Source organism: Malurus melanocephalus, unplaced genomic scaffold (genome assembly GCF_030028575.1).
Source record: "Malurus melanocephalus ecotype Western Australia unplaced genomic scaffold, MMel_1.1 scaffold_574, whole genome shotgun sequence".
Lineage (NCBI taxonomy): Eukaryota > Metazoa > Chordata > Aves > Passeriformes > Maluridae > Malurus > Malurus melanocephalus.
The window spans coordinates 184,082-190,961 of record NW_026623806.1 but is presented as its reverse complement, the minus strand read 5'-3'; positions in this window follow the sequence as shown (position 1 = coordinate 190,961).

Genomic DNA, 6,880 nt, shown 5'->3' with positions numbered 1-6,880 from the left:
AGCTCTGGGCAAACACAGGCTCGGTTCCTCCTGAACTTTGCTCAACTTCCCAGGGGAGACCCCCGTGTGTGCCAGGGATGAGCATCCCGGCCCTGTAACCCCTTCGGGGGTACTCTGGAAAGTGGAAAAGGTTGCAGTTCCAACCCTGTCCCGTTTTTCCAGTCCGTTTTTCCGGTTATTGTGAGATTTCCACAAACAAAAATCCTTCCGACACAGATCCACCGCAAAAAGCTTTTCTCTCCTCAAGAATGAAACAGCCCAGATGGGGAAAAGGGCAAAWTTTGTGGAATTTGCTTTGAATTTCCCCACTTCGGAGCATCCCAAGGTCATGAGCACAGATTTTTCCCAGGCCATATTAGCACAACAAAATGCTCCGTGGGTAAAAAGCCACCCCAACCCTAAGGAAAGGCACTAACAATAGAAAACCCAGTGCCAAGTTCACGTTCCTGCGTGTGACAACCCAAAGATGTAATTTCCGTGACAGCTTTCTCTCTAATTAGAAACGTAATTAAAAATTACACTTGAACAAAAAAAAAAATTAGTTTGTGCTTTTTACCCTTCCACCCATTTAAGGGAATAAAATTCTTATAGAGGATTGGGATAAAAGCAAAAGAGGAACTTCACTGAAGAGTCCTTTGGAAACAGAACGAGCCATTGGAAATGCAACTCTCACTGTGMCCGCTCCAATTTGGGTGGAAAAGCAGTGAATTGATATGAACTCTGTGTCGAGCCCTGCTGCTGTTTGCCTTTTTTCTCCTCTCACCCCATTTATTACCCAGAATTAGCCAGGTCACCCGGTAATTTTCTCTCAGAGCACAGCCTTCATTAGGCAGTCAAGAACTCAACCACGAGGGCACRAAAGTGCAGGGAATGAGGGAATTTCTGCTGCTCTTTGGCAATTTTGGAGCKGAAGGATGCTGAACCTGGTCAGGTTGGTGTCAGTGGTAAATRCAGGGGTAGAAACACACGCAGGGCATCTGAAATTGCACTGAAATCAAAAACCTGCCCTGCAGATAAAAATCTAAACTCAAGGAATTCCAATTTTCATGCCTAACCTTCCTTCTCTCCATTCTGTATAAAACCCTAAAGATGAAACATCCCTGATGAGACACCGAAGAGATTTTATTGATTTCTGCCTCGAATGTGATGGTTTTACCAAAATCCATGTGAACCAAGGATGGAAAWCTCAGACTTCAGGCACAAAAAGAGCCCATGAACGTTCAGCCCAATTCCTGTGATGACAGGCAGAGCTTCAGAACACTCAGCTAATTACACGGTGCTGGTAATTATTGGTATAAAACCGACGTTAAAGGCAGATGAAAAGTGCTGGTGTCATTTTTAAGGCACTGAGTTACAGGGCTCAGAAATGTCAAGTCAAAATTTTCAGTTTGGAACACAATTCTGAGCCTTTTTTTTTCCATGTGTGGTTTTCAATCTGTTGACGAGCWCTCACAGAAACCACATTTGCACAGAGGAAAAGCTCTCAGGTTTTATGGATCCTGTTCCTCCTTCACAAGGGCACATCCAGAGCACTCCTCTGGCACCAGAGCTCTGGTTTAAGGATTATTTTTTAAATTTTTTAAATTTTTTTTGGTGGGGGGTTTGTTTTTTGTTTTGTTTGTTTGGTTTTTTTTTTTTAAATTTTTTTTTAAATTATTTGATATAAAAGGAGGAACCACCCTGTTGCGTGGAGTTTATCAGCTCTGGTTGGAAGGAAAACGCTCCTGCCAGTGGGAAATCAGAACGAGATGATTTTGGAGGTCCCTCCCAACCTAAACCATTCTGAGATTCCACATTTTTATGAAATTCTGCCCCGTCCCACTCCTGTTCAGCCACACAGGTGGCTGCCAGCAGCACGGAAAGGAATCTCAGTATTAATGTAAATGACGCTTAATTAGTCGAAGATAATAAACTTGTGCCATAGGCAGAGTTCCGAGATGGGATGGCACAGTGAGGGATCCCACCACACACACCAGGCCCATCTGCTGATAGCCAGCCCCGCTCYGATGCCTTCATTATGCAAATCAGGGCGATTATTCCATCCTCAAGACTTCAGCGAGATAATTACCCACCAATAAATCACCGCAACTCAAGCGGCTGCAAATGAATTCTAAGCTTTATCGCCATAATTGCAATTGGATGGCGGTTATTAACTGAGCAGGAGAGAGGACATCAGGCCCCAGAGACGCCTCCCCAGTGCTTGGGAKGGAAATTGGGATGGTTTGGCACTGCCGGGAGGATGCTCAGGGGTTTATTTTCACCAACACGGCTCGGCTTCTCCATAAATACAATTTTCTGCCCTCCAGGATGGATTCTGGCTGAGGCAGACGCTCACAAGGACTGAAGCAAAGCATATGGAGTGAATAAGAGTTTTGTTTTTCTTTTTTTTAGCAAGCCCTGAGCCTAATTTTGTTCGAATTATCACAATTTGAGAGGAAAAACTCAGTCTTTCACCTGAAGCTGGCTTGGTGGCGAATCTTACTTGGCTGGAGCTCTCCAGATTCCTGAACATGAGAAAGTAAATTTTGATAAAATCTCGCAATAAAACAAAGCACAACCCCCTACAAAGAGCTCTGCAGAACAGAAAGAAAATCCCCAAGGCACGGCTCATAATAAAACTTAAACAATGTGATTTTTGGCTGCTTCGGGCTGCGTTTTCTTTGGAAAAAAAACCCCACATTCCAAGCGAGAAGGAGCCAGGCCTGGAATTCYCTGCAGCTGTGCCACAGGTGCCTGMGCTGCTCCAAAAAACCAGACAYTGYWTCYTCCCAGGTTAATTTATGTTCGAACACGATCAATTACCGGCAGTTAGGACAGACATTTGTTGCGGGTTTGCGCTATAAAGGATGAGATCAATTACAAACACCGTTTACAAAGGAGGGAGATGCCCTGATGGTTTGGGAAATTTAGAGATATTGAGAGTATTTGACGTCTATATTAACTCAAAGCCCTAAATGGGCTGGGCTTGTTTACATTGCTGCAGTCTTATTACAGGGTGAATTTTACCAGCTGTCTTGCTGAGCAGTCATTTAGCCTTAAACTATAGTTAAAACTGTCATGGTTTTAAGCAAATTATATTGCGTAAAGTAATTATTTCCCGAACTGCGAAGAGGATCCAGGTAGCTCGTGAATCTCATTTCTGAAAAAAAGAGAAATAGGAAAGCGCCCTCCATGTAAGARTCATGGATTGGGGAAGGGTTTTGTGCTCCAGAAAAGGCCGAGTGAGCTCGGTKTGGTGAGCTGAGCGAATTTGGGTGCAGAACAGGCAGGAAGGGAACAAATTTCTGCTAAACCAGGCTGTTCCTTAAACGCGTTGACCATTGATCCCAAAATATCCAGGCAGGGCTGGTTTCCTTGCCCGAGTGTTCCTGCAGCAATAAACATTAATCCTGGTGATTAACACCCGCTTTAGGCTGCCGGCGTCTGAGGGAAAGTGCTAAAGAGGCGTTTTAGGGGAAATAAACGGCAGCAGTTAAGGGCTGGGCAGGGTAAGGAGGAATATCCTTCGTGTTCGATCTGGGAGTGCACGTAGAGCTCTCACAGAACCCCAAAACCGCCCTTTGCAGCCCCAATTCTCTCCGTAAAACACGCAGCTTCCCCTAGAGAACCCCAAAAACGCCATTTGGGCCCAAATTTCCCATGTGCAACAGGCCAGTTCCCCCAGAGAGCCCCCAAAAAATGCCCTTTGCAGCCCGAATTATCTCCGTAAAACATGCAGCTTCCCCCAGAGAGCCCCAAAAAAGCCATTTGTGCCCAATTTCCCTGCCTGCAACAGGCAGCTTTCCCCAGAGGGCCCCAAAAAACGCCATTTGTGCCCAAATTCCCTCCGTGCAACAGGCAGCTTCCCACAGAAAGCCCAAAAAACGCCCTGTGCACTCCAAATTCTCTCTGTGCAAGAGGCAGTTTTCCCCAAAAAACGCCCCAAAACGTCCTTTGCAGCCCCAAATTCCCTCCGATCAACAGGCAGCTTCCTCCAGAGAGCCCCAAAAGCGCCACTTGAGCCCAAATTCTCTGCGGGCAACAGTCAGCTTCCCCCAGAAAGCCAAAAAAACGACATTTGTGCCCAAATTTCCCACGTGCAACAGGCCAGTTCCCCCAGAGAGCCCCAAAAATGGTCTGTGCACTCCAAATTCCCTCAGTGCAAGAGGCAGCTTCCCCCAAAAAAACCCCAAAACGCCCTTTGCAGCCCAAAATTCCTGCGTGCAACAGGCAGCTTCCTCCAGAGAGCCCCAAAAGCGCCACTTGAGCCCAAATTCTCTGCGGGCAACAGTCAGCTTCCCCCAGAAAGCCAAAAAAACCGACATTTGTGCCCAAATTTCCCATGTGCAACAGGCCAGTTCCACCAGAGAGCCCAAAAAACGCCATTTGCAGCCCAAAATTCCTGCGTGCAACAGGCAGCTTCCCCCAAAAAACCCCAAAAACGCCCTTTGCAGCCCCAAATTCCCTCCGATCAACAGGCAGCCGGCRGCGGGATTYGCTGAGGGGGTCGGGAAGCTCGGCTGAAATGAATTATTTCACATATTTGCTGTGATCTATTCCGAGGCGCGTCTCGCAGCCTCTCACAGCAGACTGTGGCCCGTGGGTGGCTGTCCCTGGGGTTTTCGCTAATCCTGAGCTTTTCTGGCTCATTGAGAACCCGCCTTTGCCGGGGTTCTGAGCCTCCCCGGCTCCCGAAATCCTCCCCAGCTCCCACTCCCGGCTGAGTGTTTTGCTTCGCTCGCACGTTGGAGGATGTGTGTGTGTGCGGCTCCATCTGTTCCCCCTCTCTTTGCTCTTTTTTATCTCCCAGAAAAATGAGGAATTCCAGCTCGGGACTGTCCCCTCCCGCGGGTGGGGCTGKCACGGCGAGCGGCATTTTGGCATTAATGACCATTGAATGTCATTTTTTGGATTTTTTTTGTCTCGTTTGAAACGTGAGCTGTCCCAAAAGCCGGCAATTAAACCGCCATCAACACAGCAGGGCAAAGCACCACTCCAAAAGCCCCGAGTGACGCTAAATTAGGGATTACCAGGGCTGTTAAAATTTTTTTTTTTTTTCATTTTCACCAGAAAGCCAGGCAGGTTATTTAACGCAGCTCCTTCTGAAATCATGGAGTGACAGACACACAATGAGCCAAAATTTCCAGGGGGTTCTGGATCCTGGAGAGGGCAGGAGTCAGCTCTGGGTTCGGTTTGTGGCTGTGGGATGTGACAAAACCGGCTTTGATCATTTATCGAAGCGTTCTCAGCCTCCCCCCGTGCCTCGGGGAGGAAAAAATCGCAGCTGAAGCATCGATCAGCACCGGAGATCTGTCAGCACAGCCTCAAAACAAAGAGGAATTAAAAACCTGCGGAAAACTCAAGTTACCTGCGGAAAACCCAAATTACCTGCGGAAAACTCAAGTTACCTGCGGAAAACCCAAATTACCTGCGGAAAACCCAAATTACCTGCGCAAGGTGACATCGGCACCGCCCTCTGGGAGCAGAAGGAGCTCTCCAGTGCTCCAGGGCTGCCTGGGGGACTCTGTTCCACCGAAATGTTCCCATTCCGAGCCAGAAGCACCCTGAAATCAGTGGGGGGCTGTTGCATCACCGAGCAATCACAATTAACTCTAATTACACTTCTTCACTGGCTGCCGAGTTTCGAAAAAATAACAAGGAGGCAAGAAACAAGGAAAAAAACCCTCAGAAAAGGCAGAAAAGAGGCTCTTGCAATCCAGGTGAATTTTTCCGAGCTGATTGCCAACACTCAAAGTTCCCAAGGGCCTTTGTTAGCAGAGAAAAAAACACCAGACAAAGATGGAGAGAACAGGAAGAGTCATCTCCTTCTGCCTTTTAAAATAAATGAGTTAAGGCTCCAAATTTGGGACACTCAGATATTTGGGGACYGTCCCAGCTGAACATTCTCTGCTTYCCTGGTGGGACACAGCTCTGACAGCACCTGATGGGTGCTGGAATAGCGAGGAGCTGAATTTCCTTATTTTAAACCAGAATTAATAACCTGCACTTGGCCGAGTGCTTTTAAATCCTCCTCCTCTCACCCTTATCTGTCCAGCRAAATATTGAATTCGGGGAGATGAGCTGAGGGTGAGGAACAATGGCCCTGCCACGGGATCCCTTTCAGCAGCACATCTTTTATCCTTGTCCACAACAAGGAAATTAGGAGAGGTTCTGTGATTCCCAAAAAAACCTTTTTAAGAATGAAATCAGGAGAGGTTTTGTGGTTTCCCAAAAATCTTTCTGAGGATGAAATCAGGAGAGTTTCTGTGGCTCCCAAAAAACCTTTCTAAGAATGAAATCAGGAGAGTTTCTGTGGTTTCCAAAAGGCCTCTCTGAGGATGAAATCAGGAGAGGTTCTGTGGTTCCCGTTTCCCCAGCCATGGATCCCATGGGGATTGCACAGACTGCTTTGGAGGATAAAAGCAAATGAGAGAAACGGTGATTAATTAAAAAATAAACAGTGTATGGCAACTGCAAGCACAYGATAATCCAAAACTCTGTCCTAACTTTAGGCTGGGACAGAGAAAAGGCCAAAATGTGCCCAGTGCCCCACAGGAGATCAGTGCCATGGGTAGGTCAGATCCCTTTTCCCGTCCTCTCTCTAAGATCAGAACTTTCTGGTGCACTGCCTTTGGAAAAAACAAATATTTTGAGCCCTCTATTGACATTATTGATTCCTGGGAGTAACAGCATYCCCCTGGCCCATCCTTGGGAATCTGCGAGGAGAGGAGAATTCATTTCCTTCCCAGAGAYATCAATACCCATCTTGGCTTTGAAGAAATCCCACACCCAACACTATTGATTTCCTCCACTTGGAAAGGATTGACCCAATCAGTTCAAGAGCTTGTGAACGGATTGGACCTTGGGGCAAAGGAAGGGAAGGCTTTGAGCCTTCAGGAAG